This window comes from Grampus griseus (genome assembly GCF_964374135.1).
Source record: "Grampus griseus genome assembly, chromosome: 15".
Lineage (NCBI taxonomy): Eukaryota > Metazoa > Chordata > Mammalia > Artiodactyla > Delphinidae > Grampus > Grampus griseus.
The window spans coordinates 58,605,515-58,620,737 of record NC_139009.1 but is presented as its reverse complement, the minus strand read 5'-3'; the positions used below and the strand labels follow the sequence as shown (position 1 = coordinate 58,620,737).

Here is a 15,223-nt window from a genome sequence, read left to right as displayed (position 1 = left end):
CTGGACTTTCTTCTTGATACAGAAATCACATGGGGCCTCTTTAGGAAGAAGCCCCTCACGCCATTGACTTGGGGCATCACCCAGTCTCTGGCCCAAAGACAGTCCTGTGGACCCTCAGAGCCCCTATGTCCTTGCTGCTGTGGCTGTTACAGCACCCAGCCATATGCTCCCCACTGTAACCAAGCCAGCCTATACTGGGGTTTTATTCTCCATCTTGCAGGCAATCCTGTCTCTAGCCTGTGCCCTCAGTGTGCTCTCCAAGCCTGGTGTCCTCTAATGATTTTCCGTAGGTTAGCTCTGAGGATCTTTTCTTTTCTTTTCTTTTTTTTTCCAATATTTATTTATTTGGCTGCCCAGGGTCTTAGTTGTGGCACACAACTTCATTGTGGCGTGCAGGATCTTTAGTTGCAGCCTGCAACTAAAGTTGCAGCATGCATGCGGGATCTAGTTCCCTGACCAGGGATCGAACCCGGGCCCCCTGCATCGGGAGCGTGGAGTCTTAACTGCTGGAACACCAGGGAAGTCCCTGGGGATCTTTTCTTAATCTGTTCTTAAATGTGTTTCTTCTAGAGAATTCATAATTGGCAGCATTGTGATGGCTTCTTCCTAGTTTCTTCTGTGCATGTAAGTTTTTCCCTATTTCTCATTTGCTAGGCTTTTTCTTATTTAAGTGACTTTTTCAGGGTCTTTTTTATTGAGGAGTCATGAACATACCATAAAGTCACAAATCCTAAGCATACATCTCAGTGAGTTTTTATATATGTGGATCCACCACCCTGATCAAGATAGGTGTTTTAGAGTTAAGAAGCTGTTGGTGGGAGGTTGGGTAGAGAGGGAAGTCATGAGTGTGTCCCCAAGTTGCCATCTTTTTCTAGAACTGCCTTTAAAGAGTGTTAAGGAGGGAGCCACATATCAAGTCTATACGGTATGTGGAGAGCAGAATGGTTAGGAGTGATGGGTCATGTTTTGGTCCTCCCCCTTCCTAGCCATGGGACTTTTGTGCCTCAGTTTCAACAGTTGTAAAATGGGAGTAGATGATAGCTCTTACCTCACAAGGTTGTCATGAAGATTACACAAGGAAGTACATGTAAGTGCACAAAAAATGTTAATTGTTGTTTTTGTTGTTATTAATAATGAGGAGGAGGAGGCAGTAGTTCTTAATGAAGGGCACACATCAGAATCACCTGGGGCACTTTTGCAAAATATACATTCTCAACCTGGCCAGATGTACTGAGTCAGAATCTAGATTTTAAACACCTCCCCAAGTCATCGTGTTGCTTATCTTGGTTAAGAACCACTGGGCTGGAGGTGGCCATGACAGGCTGCAGGAAGATCAGTGGGTGGCCCCTGCGCTAGTGAGGGCTGGAGGATTGAGCTGTGCAGATTCAAGGCAGAGTGGAGAGGTGGCCAAGATGATGACCTTGGGTGGGGAGCAAGGAGGGAGGGGGAGGAGTCTGGGGTGACTCACGGGGTGCTGACCTGAATGGCGGCTTGAGTAGGTGGAGGATGAGCCAGAATTGAGACTATCGGAAGGGGGGGTGGGCAGTGGGCCAGAGATTGTTATAATTGTCCTTGGGGCTATTGAGTGGAGGCTTCTGGTGGAAGCACCAAGTTAGTATTTGGATCTGTAGGCCTGAGCCTTTGGTGATTTTCAGGGAGTCATCACTGTGAAGGAGGTAGGTAAAGCCATGGGTCTAGTCGTAGAGTGAGTGTAGAAGGCAGGAGAGGGCCAAGTTCACAAGCATCCACCTCTGGGAAGGCCTGCGTCCACTACTTCCTCCCTCCTTAGAGACAGAGAAGCACTTATTTCTCATTATTAATAGCCCCCTTGCTGAGGACTGTTGGGGAATAAAATCAGTCTTCTCACTTGAAGATGAATAATAACTACGGGTCACTTCCTTTCCTCACAGGTCTCAAGGGTTTCCACATCTGCAGACGGAAGAGCTTAATCCTCCATCAGTATCCTCCGACAGCACATTCAGTTGGGGGCAGTGTCTTATCTTCCGACGTCCGTTCACCCTCATGCTTCACACATACTCTGCCACTGATGGTTTCTTAGACTCTGGCTTTCTTCAGGCCCTTGATATCAACCAGTTACCCTTTGGTAAGAGATTAAGCCATTCCACTACTCTCCCAGAGGCATTTGCATTTAGAACTACAGGTATAATAGAAATAATGGAAGATGTTGCATTCCTGAGGGAAGGCGGTCCTGGAATGAATTATTCATTTGCTCATTCTAGAACGTCCCATCCTTCTGCCCTGCCACCCCCTCTCTCTATTCCTGCTCGTGCCTTGGTAAACCCTACTTCCTCCAAGAAGACTTCCCCGACTCCTGTCCCTTCCAGGTGAGGCCAGTTTTAGGGCTCTGAACAGATTCCATTTGGCTTCCCAGTTGAGGGTGGAGGTGGCAGGGATGGATCTCAGGAAGATGTAGCTGCAGGATGGATGTGCATTAGGTCTCTGCATTTCAAACTTCCAGTGAAAAATATATCTTATGTCCCAACTACCGCACACACCTACATACAGATATATAAAACTGAAACAAAAATTTTGTAAAAATAACACTCACTACGTGTGATGCATTTGGATATTTTCTGTTCTATTTATTTTTTAAAGGAAAATGCTGGTTATAACCCATTGAACTGATTTCACAGCCCAGTAATGGGTCACAACCCACAGGGTGAAAAATGCAGAGTGAGATCATTACTGCTCAGAACAACTCTGAACACAGCCAAGGGGCCCTGTGCCGATGTTGCCCTTTGGGTGCCTCGAAGAGCTTGCAGATGATGGCACTGGCAGCGGTGTGGTCCACCTGGTGGTGCTCTGCTTTCTCCGTGGAGTCTCCTTTCAGGGCCCCAGTTGGTTGTGCCATGAAGTGGCCACAGATGCTTTCTCCGTGCTGTGGAAGGAGGTTGAAGTCTATAAAGCACTCCATACACCCCTCAGAAAGATGCTGGCTCAGTGTGAAGTGTCACAAGGCTGTATACCTCATCCCATTTGATGAGGCTCCTCATGGAGACAAAGCTTCCAGGCCCCGTGGGGCTCACTGGTGCTGCTCACCTGGGAGGGCTAATGGATAACAAATAGAATAAAAGCAAAACAGGGAGCTCTTGCCTGCAGCGTAACAGTGACAGAAACATCTTCCTGGTTAGAGGATGGATGATAAATATACGTAAGGAACATTCCAGGGGGCAGTGAGTCTTGAGCCCCATCTCCCTTTGGAACTGGAAGTTACTGAAAACCGAACCCACAGAAATAGCTACCTCAAAACCCCTGCATTTATCCCTCTGAGATCCTCAAAGCCTGTTGACATTTACTTAGTACACTTTTCTAAGAAAAGTGGCTATCTGATGTCTCAACCCACTGCAGAAGAAAATTGCCTGGAAGGGTGGTGGTAGGTCTTTTCCAGAGAGAGACATGTAGATAACAGGAAAGTAAAAGCCATGGGGAAGGATAGAGAAACAGTAAGAAGGGGACACAATCATGTTATTATCTAGTTCCTTAGGGAATGTTCCTAATGACCACTTATGTGGGGAAAGGACATTTTTTAAAGCATTAGAGAGCAGTGGACCACATTTTAGCAAGATTTCACTTTAAAGTGGTTGGGCATTGAAGTTTCACTTTTCAGGAAAAGTGTTCATGAGAACCTCAGTGATTCTGCATAAATTAGGTGCTGTTGAACTGCCCCTGATTAGGACTAGTCATGGGTTTGAGGCATGCTGTAATCTCAGGTTCATGGGCAAGTCCTCCCCACCCAGCCCTAGTCAGCCTCATAGCCTGAAACCCCTCCATTACTGTTACTGTTGGGTTCCGTTGTTCACCTGTGTGAATTTGTGAATAAATTCTTTCCAATCTGAAAGCTTCTTGATAGTGGCTTCCGGATATTCTGAAGGTAGATGTAGAGAGAGAACTCTGATCTGGACCCCACCTGAGGATGGGGTGGCCTAAATGACCAGAGAGCAGGACAAAACCACTGGGATTTGGACTGTGGTGAGCTTTTAGGGAGGAGTGGGGGGCAGGCTTGGAAGCCAAGTTCCACCCTTTTCGCTGCTTTCACTACTTGAGGACAGCCCACTCACTGAGACAGAGCCAGGCCTCTGTTTCTTCCATAGCCTGTCCCCTCGCGGCTCACTGGCCACCTGATCCCCAGATCTGCTTCTGTGAGTTACCCTGAGTGACTGCAGGGGTGCTCCAATAAGTAAGGGGACCTCAAAGAAAAGCCAGCTGTTTCTGAGACAAAGATCATTTATTCCATATCGTCTGAGAAAGCAACCTTTAAGTAGAAGGCAGTGGGGTTGGTGGTGTGTCACACCACCAGGAGGTTTCTGTCTTAACAGTAGATTGCTACATAGTGTGCGTGCATAATACATTACAATTCTAGTACTGATATTTCCAAATGCCCTGTGACTACAAAACGATGAAATTTCTCCCCGGGGGAGAATGACAACAATAAACTAAAGTAACAATACCAAAAGTCTCTGAAAAGATCTCAGGGGTTTGCGGGACTCCGGTGGTGGCGCAGTGGTTAAGAATCCGCCTGCCAGTGCAGGAGACATGGGTTTGGGCCCTGGTCTGGGAAGATCCCACATTCCACGGAGCAAGTAGGCTCGTGTGCCACAACTACTGAGCCTGTGCTCTATAGCCCATGAGCCACAACTACTGAGCCTGTGCGCCTAGAGCCCGTGCTCCTCAAGAAGAGAAGCCACCGCAATGAGAAGCCAGTGCACCGCAACGAAGAGTAGCCCCCGCTTGCCACAGCTAGAGAAAACCCGTGCGCAGCAACGAAGACCCGATGCATCCAAAAATAAAAATAAGTTAATTAAAAAAAAAAGATTTCAGGGGCTTTGGCCAGAAATGAATTGGGGCTTGGTGTGGTGGTTCTGAGAAGCTGCCTAATGGAATTCTTTTTTTTTTTGGTAGGAATATAATGTGAAGGGTAGAGAAAAACCACTCGAGCTTAAGCACTCTAACTAGTGGAAATTAGATTCTGATGATGAAATCAGAAATGATTTTAACAGGGAGAAGAAAGGGCATCAGCAAAAGAAGACCAACGAGCTTAGATTTTCAATGAACCTACTGTTTTCTCACATGTACACGGGCTACCTGGTGTGTGATACACCCATGTCAGAACGTCCAGAAGGAGCAAAGTCCAGAATTAGAAGAGATTGTAAAGGAATCCCAACCAGCACAAAGGTTGCTTGTCTGCTTCCTTATTGAAGTCAAGAGGAGGAACAAGGCAGACAGGCCTTCTGCTGGGGGGAAGCACAGACTATTCATGTCAGAGAGAAAAAAAGGGGGCCCAATTCCCATTTGCTTCCAACTCTGCCTCCCTTGAGAATAGCCCCCAAACTGAGGAGAAAAAGTAACATCATATGGAATGAAATGAGGCTCCCGACAGTAGAGGAGATGTTAGTGGAACCCTCTTCCCGGGGGCAAAGACCGCTGTCACATTTCCCATCTAGGCTGACTCACGTCCCTGAATCAGTGCTTCCAGGGAGAGGCGGCCTAACTAGAGACAGATCCATTTATTAGTCCTAGATTTCAACATAGATAAGGAAACTGAAACCTGTCCTTTTCAGCAATTTTTAACATTTAAATCAATAAAGACCCACTAGGTAGGCTTCTCTAAGCTAAAGATGATGTAGCTCTGGGAGGGACAAGTAAATGGCTTTGGGGTGACAAAGTCAGGATTTGAAAGTCTTATCAGGGTGGAAAAAGAGGAAATTTTATAAGGGAAAATTTAATATATTTGGGTTCAACAAATTTAATCATCCAAGTGCGTAATGGGGCTGCCTGAGATGGGCTTGTGGAGGGGCCTGAGGGGCTGGTTTTCCACAGGCTCCTTGTGGACCAGGAGTGTGGGGCTCAAGAGAGCCCAGGCACACACCGGAGGTGCCAACCCAGAACAAAGGAGGGGGTGCAGCCCATTTCCACTCCCTGCTCCTTAGGACACGTGGATGTCCAGTGTGGAGTGCAGGCTTCTGGAGACTAACAAAGAAGGAAACATTCAGGGCAGGCCATCAGGTTGGAGAGGGTCTGGGGACAGAGCAGTGGGTGATGTGGCAAGGAACATCAGCTTTGGGAAGAGAGGTGAGTCCAAATACCCGAAGAGTCTCCTGAGAGTGAAAGGGGAAAATTCTGTATGTCCAGAGGGCGGCCCAAGTTAGAGGGAAGTAGGCCTAGGTTCTGCTTGAGGAAGACGCACTGTGTCTTCCCTGTCAATGGAGGGTTTGTATGGCCTTTGGATGGCCTCCCTGCCAGGGACATCTCAGAGGGGATGCCTAGCGAGGTGGCATGAGGATTCTAAAGTTCCTTCCCAAGATGCTCCCTCTGCCATGGACGAGGAGTCCGCAGAGAGCACCTTTGCCCAGGCACTTTGGAGTAAGTAGCTGTACAAGGGCAAACTGAGGCTCCGGGTCCAAGTCCTGCTTTGGTCGCTTTGTGTGTTACCTTTGACTAGTTATTCTCTGCATCTTGGTCCCTTCATTAAAAATATGGATCATGGCAATAGTACACTCCTACCAGGACTTCTGTGAAGTTTAATTGAGTTAAAGAGAGGCATTTAGAACTATTCCACAGCCTTGGTAAGGGCTGTGTACCAGATAGCTTCAGTGATGGTCATCCACTCATTGTCACCACCACCGCCACCTCTGCTGATTCATCACACAGTGCTGGAGGAGTAGAGATGAGCAGGTTGGCTCCCTGCCTTCAACAAGTCAAAGGCCAGTGTGGAAGGTGGAGGAGTGTCGCATGTGGGGATGGGGTTTGGGGGAGCCCGGGGCACGGCCACTGGCGGAAGGCTTGTGGGGCGGGGTGGCAGTCCAGGGCCTCCTTCCTCTGAGACCAGCTCCTGAAACCATGGCTTGGCTCCACAGCATTTCCAGGCATCCCAGGGCTGCTGTCTCGTCAGTCCAGTGCTCTCCCTGGCTGTTTGCTCTGGGGGTGGCGATGCACGAGGTGCCCCTTCTGCACCCCACCAAGTGCTAGGACTGGCCAGGCTGGCTTGGCAGGTCCAAGGGTATAGGAGTGCCACAGGGCCCCCCGGCACAGCTGGGGCCCGCAGACCCTATTCCTGAGCTGTAGGGCCCCAAACGCTAAAGCTCCCTGAGTGCCTCCTCTGTGCCTGGCACTGTGCTGGGTGTCCTCCTGCAGAGTCATGGCACGTCGTATGCCGGGAGACAGGTGGTATCAGTCATCCCCATTTTACAGCTAAGTAAACAGGCTGCGACATTAAGTGTCTTGTAAAGGGCAGGGCCAGGACTTGGACCGAAGATTTCCAAGGCCAAAATTGGGTGCCATTTCCATACCCCACCAGAGGTGACTCAGCCGAGAGCCCAGCCCTCGGGAGGAGTTGGAGCCAGAGGTCTGATAGCTGACTGCTCCAGCCCCGGGGAAGGGCCAGAAGGGCTCTGAGAGCCCTACCCTTCCAGGCCTGTCTCCTGCTCCCCGAATCCCTGCCTCCTCATGAGATCCCCCTCATGAAGCCAGCGCCCGCCTGGGAAGTGCTCAGGGGACCCCGTCTTGCAAAGTGGTCCCTGCCTGCTCACTCTTCATGGAAACATCTCTCAACCAGTGGTCATTTTGAAAAAGGAAGGCAGTGGTTTAGGGAAAAAACATGTTTTTAAGTAGTGGTGGCCTTTGTTTTCCCCTAAAGACTTTTTTTTTGAAGAACAGTTTCAGGTTCACAACAAAATTAAGAGGAAGGGTTCCCACGTATCCCCCGCCTCCACACACACACAGCCTCCCCCAGCGTCAGCACCCCCCGCTGGGTCCATGTGTTTGTTACAACTGATGAATCTATGTGGTGGCCTTTTCCCAGAGTTTTATCTGAACTTGCTTGAAATTGAAAACACATATTCTGTGTGAAGAGAATGTGTGGGAACCTGTGCCTGCCCTCCTGCCTCTTGACCCCCTTCTACCACCCCACCCAGATTCTGCAGAACCCGGATGTAGTTTTACTCTGAGTTTACTCCCCTGCTCTGAGGTGGGGAGAGTTAGCGCTACTCTTTGTTAAGGAGCTCTTCCCCAGATTGTGCCTCTAGAACCTAAGTTCCATGTGGCAGGTTTTTAAAAAAATTATGCAAAAGATACACAACACAAAATTGACCATTTTAACCATTTTTGAGTGTACAATTCAGTGGCATTAAGTACATTCATATTGTTCTGCAACCATCACCACCATCCGTTTCCAGAACTTTTGTTGTTGTTTTTTTAACATCTTTATTGGAGTGTAATTGCTTTACAATGGTGTGCCAGTTTCTGCTTTATAACAAAGTGAATCAGCTATACATATACATATGTTCCCATATCTCTTCCCTCTTGCATCTCCCTCCCTCCCACCCTCCCTATCCCACCCCTCTAGGTGGACACAAAACACCGAGCTGATCTCCCTGTGCTATGTGGCTGCTTCCCACTAGCTATCTATTTTACGTTCGGTAGTGTATATATGTCCATGCCACTCTCTCACTTCATCCCAGCTTACCCTTCCCCCTCCCCGTGTCCTCAAGTCCATTCTCTACGTCTGCATCTTTATTCCTGTCCTGCCCCTAGGTTCTTCAGAACCATTTTTTTCCAGAAATTTTTTATTATCCCAAACTGAATCTCTCTACCCATTAAACAATAACTCCCTCTCTTCTCTTCCCCCAGATTCTGGTAACCACCATCCTACTCTGTCTCTATGAATTTGTCTATTCTAGGTAGACCTATTCTGGGTCTGTTCTCATAAGTGGAATCATACAATATTTGTCTTTTTGTGTCTGGCTTATTTCACTTAGCATATTGTCTTCAAGGTTCATCCATGTGGTAGCATGTGTCAGAATTTCCTTCCTTTTTAAGGTTGAGTGATATTCCATTGTAGGTATATGCCATGTAATTCTATGTTTAATTTTTTGAGGAACCGTCATACCATTTTCCACAAAGCATGCACGATCTTATATTCCCACCAGCAATGTACAAGGGTTCCAGTTTCCCTATGTTCTTGCCATCGTGGCAGGGGGTTTTTGTTTGTTTTGTTTGTTTGTTTTGTTTTTTCTGGCTGCACCGCCCGGGATGTGGGATCTTAGTTCCCCAACCAAGGATTGAACCCGTGCCCCCTGCATTCGGAGTGCAGAGTCTTAACCACTGGACTGCCAGGGAAGTTCCAGGGCTTTTTAATCTCTTGTTCATGGGACAGACACTAGAACAGTGCCCAGCACATAGTAGGTACTCAATAAATATTTGTTGGGTCAGATGAATCGGCGGCTTTGGTCTCTAGGCAGCTGTACCAGGGAGCCCTTGTACCTGTCAGCAGAACCTTCCCCTTCTAGTCCCTGCTCGGCTCTAAGAGAATCACCCTTTTGATGGGGTAAGTCATCTACAGGTGCTCACTGGTGTCAAGAGAAATGGTAGTACTGTGGAGGTCAGGGAATCGAACATGCTGGCTAGCATAGGAGTGTTTTTAAACTGTGGGTCTCGACCCATTTGTGGCTCGTGAAACCAGTTTTTAGTGGTTAAAAGCATTTATTAAAAATGAAATCGAATAAAAATATTAGGGCATACTACATGGAAGAAAGAGTAAGTATCATTTACCTGTATCATCTGTGAAACTTGTTTTTTTGCCTAATGTTTGTGTGCATGTGTAATAGATCACCAAGAGTTTGAAAAACACTTTTGTTTAGGGTCTGCAGCCTCTGCCTGAAGAATTCTCATAGCAGGCAGCTTACTACCTCACAAGGAAGCCCACACCATTTGGGGGTCTGCTGTAATATTGGAACATTCCTCAATGATCAGAAACCTTTGCTTTGGAGCCCTGCTCTGTGCTGGGACCTGGAATGGGCACTGTTAGCTAAACTGCCCCCACTACTACCTATCCCGTGTGGGGAGCAGCCCAGCTCTGAGGTCCTGCCTGCAGGGCAGAGCCTTCTGCACTGTGTCTTTTGATTGGGATTCATATTAGACACACTGTTTTTCTCCAGTGAAGGCATCTGCATATGGGGACATCTGTGTCCCATTTGACAGGCAGGCAGGCCTCCCTTGGTTCCTAGACAGATCTAGTCTAGGATGACTGCTTCCTTGTCTGAGGTGTCCTCTGGGCTCCCCACATCTAATTTACTGCATGCCCCATAGTCCACATTTTAAGTCTGGCCATCCCACACTTCCCCTCCAAGTCTGATGAAAAATCCACCCACCATTATTGTGCAATGCTGAGGCAGATAAGGAGAAACAAATGTACTTATAGATTTATATTTCTTATTTCTTCATCACTTCTGGGGTTATGTTACGAGCCACACCATGCCCAGGCCTGGGTTCCGTGTTCACCTCTCCTGCATCTCTCCTACTTGTGACACAAGTCTTGTTGCTTAATTTTCTTCTCCTACTAGTGGAGGAGGCTCTTATCTCTCAGAGGGCAGTAACTGTTGCATTCATCTTTCTGTCCTTGGAACTCGCACATGAAGTTTGTGCTCCATATGTATTTGTTGACTAGATGGATGTATGAACTTTAAAATCCTTGAGAGTAGAGACTCAGTCATTCCCTTTCTTACTAATTCCACATCTCAGTCCAGCCCAGGCCTGAGCCCATAATAAGGCTGATAGTTTGGCCAATTGATGGGAGTGCTGGAGAGTCAACAGGAAAAGCTTCCCAGGTCCAACTGGATTTTGATTCTCAAGGAAATAAAGAAACCCAGAGGCTAGATTCTCCCAAATACCTGGAGTGCCTGTCAGTGAGAGGCCAGACCCTATCACTTGCGAACCATGATCCTGGGCAGTGAGAAAGTGGTATGGTGAGGTGGGAAGAACTTGGATAATGAAACAAGAGAGGGACTTTATGTGGACCAATGGTGATCAAGTGCCAGGAACTGAGGAGTTTGGTTAACTCAGCTCTCTGCCCCAAGGTCCAAGTCTAAAAGAGACAGAGAGGGAAGGAAGGAAGAAAGGAGAGCGAGAGAACAAGAGACTGTGCCTAGACTCGGAAACTAGATCAAACTGGACCTGAATCCCCTTTCCATCTCCTTTAATTATGGAACTGTAGACATGGTATTAATCCGCTGAGTCCTGGTTTCTGCTTCTATGGAAAGAGAGTTAGATAATACATGTGACAGGCCCCCTCACTGTTCCTGGCACATGGTAGATAATCAGTAAATAATGGGAATTTTTAGTACCATTGCATCATGTTTGGCATACCTTATCAGTGTAGGTCAAGCTGATACAAGCCAAAAGAGGTCATTTATTAGCAGAATCCTAGCTCACCACCGTGAAGAAAGGGTTGACCTTGAGGCCTCAGGAAGTCCAGGAAAATTGGACCTAGACTCTCAGGAACAGGAAGGCTGCCTTTGGACAGAAGTAGTGCCAGCCTCCTTGTGTGATCTCCAGACAGAGTCTCATGGGCAGGTTTGGATACTGTGCTGACAGTCCCACTGGGAATTGAGGGAGATGGAGGTCTCCCTCAGAAAAGTGAGATGCTGTATCCAGAAGAAGGGAGGGGGAGATGGCTAGACGGGCAGAACTGTTGACCCTGACACATGAGTTTCCCCTCCACTCCCACCTTCTACCTGAAACCTGGTGATCGGGTAGCCCACTGGGTAAATTTTCAAGTATACTTTTTCGAAACTGAATCTTCTTTTTACTTTATACTTGGCCCCGTCCCGTGTTCTTAGGAAGGCTACCAGAGACCTTGGGTTTCCAGCAGAACAAGAGGCTCAACTGACACGGACTGAGGACACAAGTACTGACATTGCCGAGCGTCCTTAAGTGCCGAGTCCTCCACAGGGCTGTGGGGGGAAGGGTTTGGGGGAGGGACCCATCGCGAGCTTTGCCAGCCCTTTCTGTTCCTCTTCTCTCCCCTTTTCTGCTCCCGCTCTTCTAGGCAGCAACATCATCCGCTCAGGACATCTAAAAGGCCTCCAAGCCTGAGAGTTCACAGTAAGGGGCCTCAGGCCCGAGTAGGCTGAGAAGCGGACCTACCTCCTCAGGACCGGGAAGTCAGTGTATTTGCCTTGATGCCCTTGTCCTCCCTCCCTCCTCCAAGGTTCCTAGCGCCAGTGCCCTGGCACCCCACCAACACTTGTCCATCCCAGGAGGCACAGCTTGCTGGGAACCTTCCCCTTCCCTTTGCCCTTGGCAAGTTTCCTGTGTGGCCTTCCCTTTCAGCCAGTGGTATGTCGGGAGGCTCAGATCAGTTAATTCCCACACAGGTGTTACATTTAAAATCCCAGAAAACTTGTGTTTTCTATGGGAGATTTAAGAGAGAGTGTCAATTGCAAAGGGTAACTCTAAGGATGAGCTCCTCATTGTGGGGTCCCCTGGGCAGTGTAGCTCTAGTGCCTGGGGGAAGGAGGAAGGGAGGGAGGGAGGGAGGGAAAGAAGGTGAAGAGGACTAACCGGTGGCAAGGAAGGAACCGATGAGGAGCGATTTCAGGTCACAGTCACCTTCCATCCACCCCATAAACAGATGGCCGCCTCCCCTGCCTACAAAGGTCTGGCTTTGTGGCGGCAGCTGGACTCTACCAGCCTAGCATCTTTTAAAATGAAAGAAAATAGGGCTTCCCTGGTGGCGCAGTGGTTGAGAGTCCGCCTGCCGATGCAGGGGACACGAGTTCGTGCCCCGGTCTGGGAAGATCCCACGTGCCGCGGAGTGGCTGGGCCGGTGAGCCATGGCCGCTGAGCCTGCGCGTCCGGAGCCTGTGCTCCGCAACGGGAGAGACCACAACAGTGAGAGGCCTGTGTACTGCAAAATAAATAAATAAATAAATAAATAAATAAATAAATAAATAAATAAATAAATAAAAGAAATAGAAGTAAAGAAAATAAATTTTTAAAGGGAAATGATGAGAAGCAGTGAAATGTGGCATTTGGGTAGGGGAATTTTTTTCTTTCTCTCTCTCTCTCTTTTTTTTTTAGATAATCCACAAACCACAAACTTTACCCTTTAAAGTGTATAATTCAGTGGTTTTTAGTATATTCATAAGGTAGCAGAACCATCATCACTATTTAATTCCAAAACGTTTTCATCACCCCAACCCGTTAGCAGTCACTCCCTACACCCTACTGGCAACCACTGATCTACTTTCTGTCGCTATGGATTTACTTATTCTGGACATTTCATGTGAATAGAATCATACAATCAGTGTCATTTTGTGTCTGGTGCCTTTCACTTAACAATGTTTTCAAGGTTCATCCATGTTATAGCACGTGTCAGTACCTCATTCCTGATTATCGTTGAAAAATATTCCATTGGGTGGATATACCACATTGCATTTGTCCTGGTGGATATGTGGATTGCTTTCTTTTTTTGGCTATTATAAATAATATTGCTGTGAACATTCACGTACAAGTTTTTTTTGTGTGTGGACATGTTTTCAATTCTCTTGAGTATACACCTCACAGAGTTGCTGGGTCATATGGTAATTCTGTGTTTAAATTTTTGAGGAACTGCCATGGGTTGGGGATTTTTGATAGCTTCTTTCCTGATTCTAAACATCATATACGTTCATTGTAGAAAATTTATAATATGCATAAATGTATTAAGAAGAAACTTAGATTCACTCTAATTATATGACCCATTAATAACTACCTTCAATGTATTGGTGTATTTGCTTATGTACATCATTTAAAGAATTATATTGTGCTTAAAATATATACAGTTTTGTATCCTAATTCTTTCACTTTACCTTTATTGTAAGCATTTTCAGTGCCAATAAATATTATTATAGTGTGATTCTTTCTGACCACATTCTATCATCATTGGATGCACCATAACTTATAACAACTTATATATATATATATGTTATATGTATATGTAAGTTATATATATATGTTATATATACCTTATTATAACTTCTAACAACATGCTATTCTTGGACATACTCATTTCCACATTTCTATGATTATCACAAGTGGGGCAATATCCTTGTATGTAAGTGTCCATCATATCTCTGATAAGTTTGAGATAAAACCTTAGAAGTGAAATTCTGGGTAAAAGAATGTGAGCATTTAAAAAAATAAAGCTTTCATTCTGAAATAATTTTAGATTTGCAGAAAAGTTGCAAAGATAGTACAGCGAGTTCCCATATACCCTTCACCCAGCTTCCTCTAATATCAATATCTTACCCAGCCAGATTATATTTGTCAAAGCTCATCGAGTAACATTGGTGTGCTACTATTCACTAAACTCCAGATTTTATTTGGCTTTCACCAGTTTTCTTCCTAATGTTTTTTTTCCATTCCGTGGAAAATTCAAGATACCATGTTGTATTTAGGAAGTGAATACTTTTAAGACTTTTGAGTGTGTGTGTGTGTGTGTGTGTAAAAAAGTTGCATCAATTTATATTCTCATCAATAGTATAGGAGGAAAAAAACGTTGCCAACCTAATAGACATAACAGCAAAAACAGTAATGTGAATTTAACAGGCTTTGTTTTTTTTTTTGGCCACACCGCACGGCTTGGGATCTTAGTTCCCCCACCAGGGACTGAACCCAGGCCCTCGGCAATGAAAGCGCGGAGTCCTAACCACTGGACCACCAGGGAATTCCCCTAATAGGCATTTCTTAATTGCTACTGGGTGTACAGATTTTTTCATATTTGGTGGCCAGCTGTACTTTTGTTTTTGGTTTCCCAATCATCTATAGGGGTTTTTGTCCATGTCTAGGCCTTTAGCTTCCATCCAAGCTGACATACTACCAGTGTCAGGTGAGTTTCTAGAAAGCCATCACTGCATCCTGCAAAGTCAGCAGGGTAGGGGCCCCGGGGAAGGGTTGGCCTGCCCAGATGCTCCCTGCAGGATTTGTTTCTCCTACAGAGGCCTGCCCCAGGTCGTGGAACCCAGGTGACAGTGAGGTGTGTTCTCTGAGAGTGGGCTCAGCTGGCGGCCAGGAAGCCAGCTGTGTACAAAGAGCAGTACAGGGTGGGCAGTGACGTGTTGTCAAGAGCACTGTCTTGGAGTCGGAAGAATTGTGCTTTCGTCCTACTTCTCTTACTACTCTTACTACTCTTACTTCTTTCGTCTTACTTCTCTTACTACTTATGTGAATTTGAGCAAATCCCTTCCATTTACTGAGCTCTAGTTTTTTCACCTGGTTAATGGGAGAAATCTCAGGGACCGAATGAAGGCACTTTGTCAAGCGCTGTACAAATGGGTGATATGGTCAGAGGGAACCATGTTGTGAAGGGGACTGAGAAGTGCCTTGTGTAGACAGTATGAATCTCAGTCCACCACCCTCCTGAGATCAACTTAGTTCCGACCCTGAG

The 15,223-nt window shown here is 46.6% G+C and overlaps 1 long non-coding RNA gene across 1 annotated transcript in view; it reads left to right on the top strand.

Moving 5' to 3' along the window:
* LOC309833675 overlaps positions 1 to 2,329 on the top strand; it is a 36,685-nt gene extending 34,356 nt beyond the window's left edge. Inside the window, exons 4-5 of the long non-coding RNA XR_014297796.1 lie at positions 571 to 624; positions 1,911 to 2,329. This is a non-coding gene — a long non-coding RNA (uncharacterized lncRNA). The remainder of the gene's footprint in view (positions 1 to 570; positions 625 to 1,910) is intronic.
* The last annotated feature ends 12,894 nt before the right edge of the window (positions 2,330 to 15,223 follow it).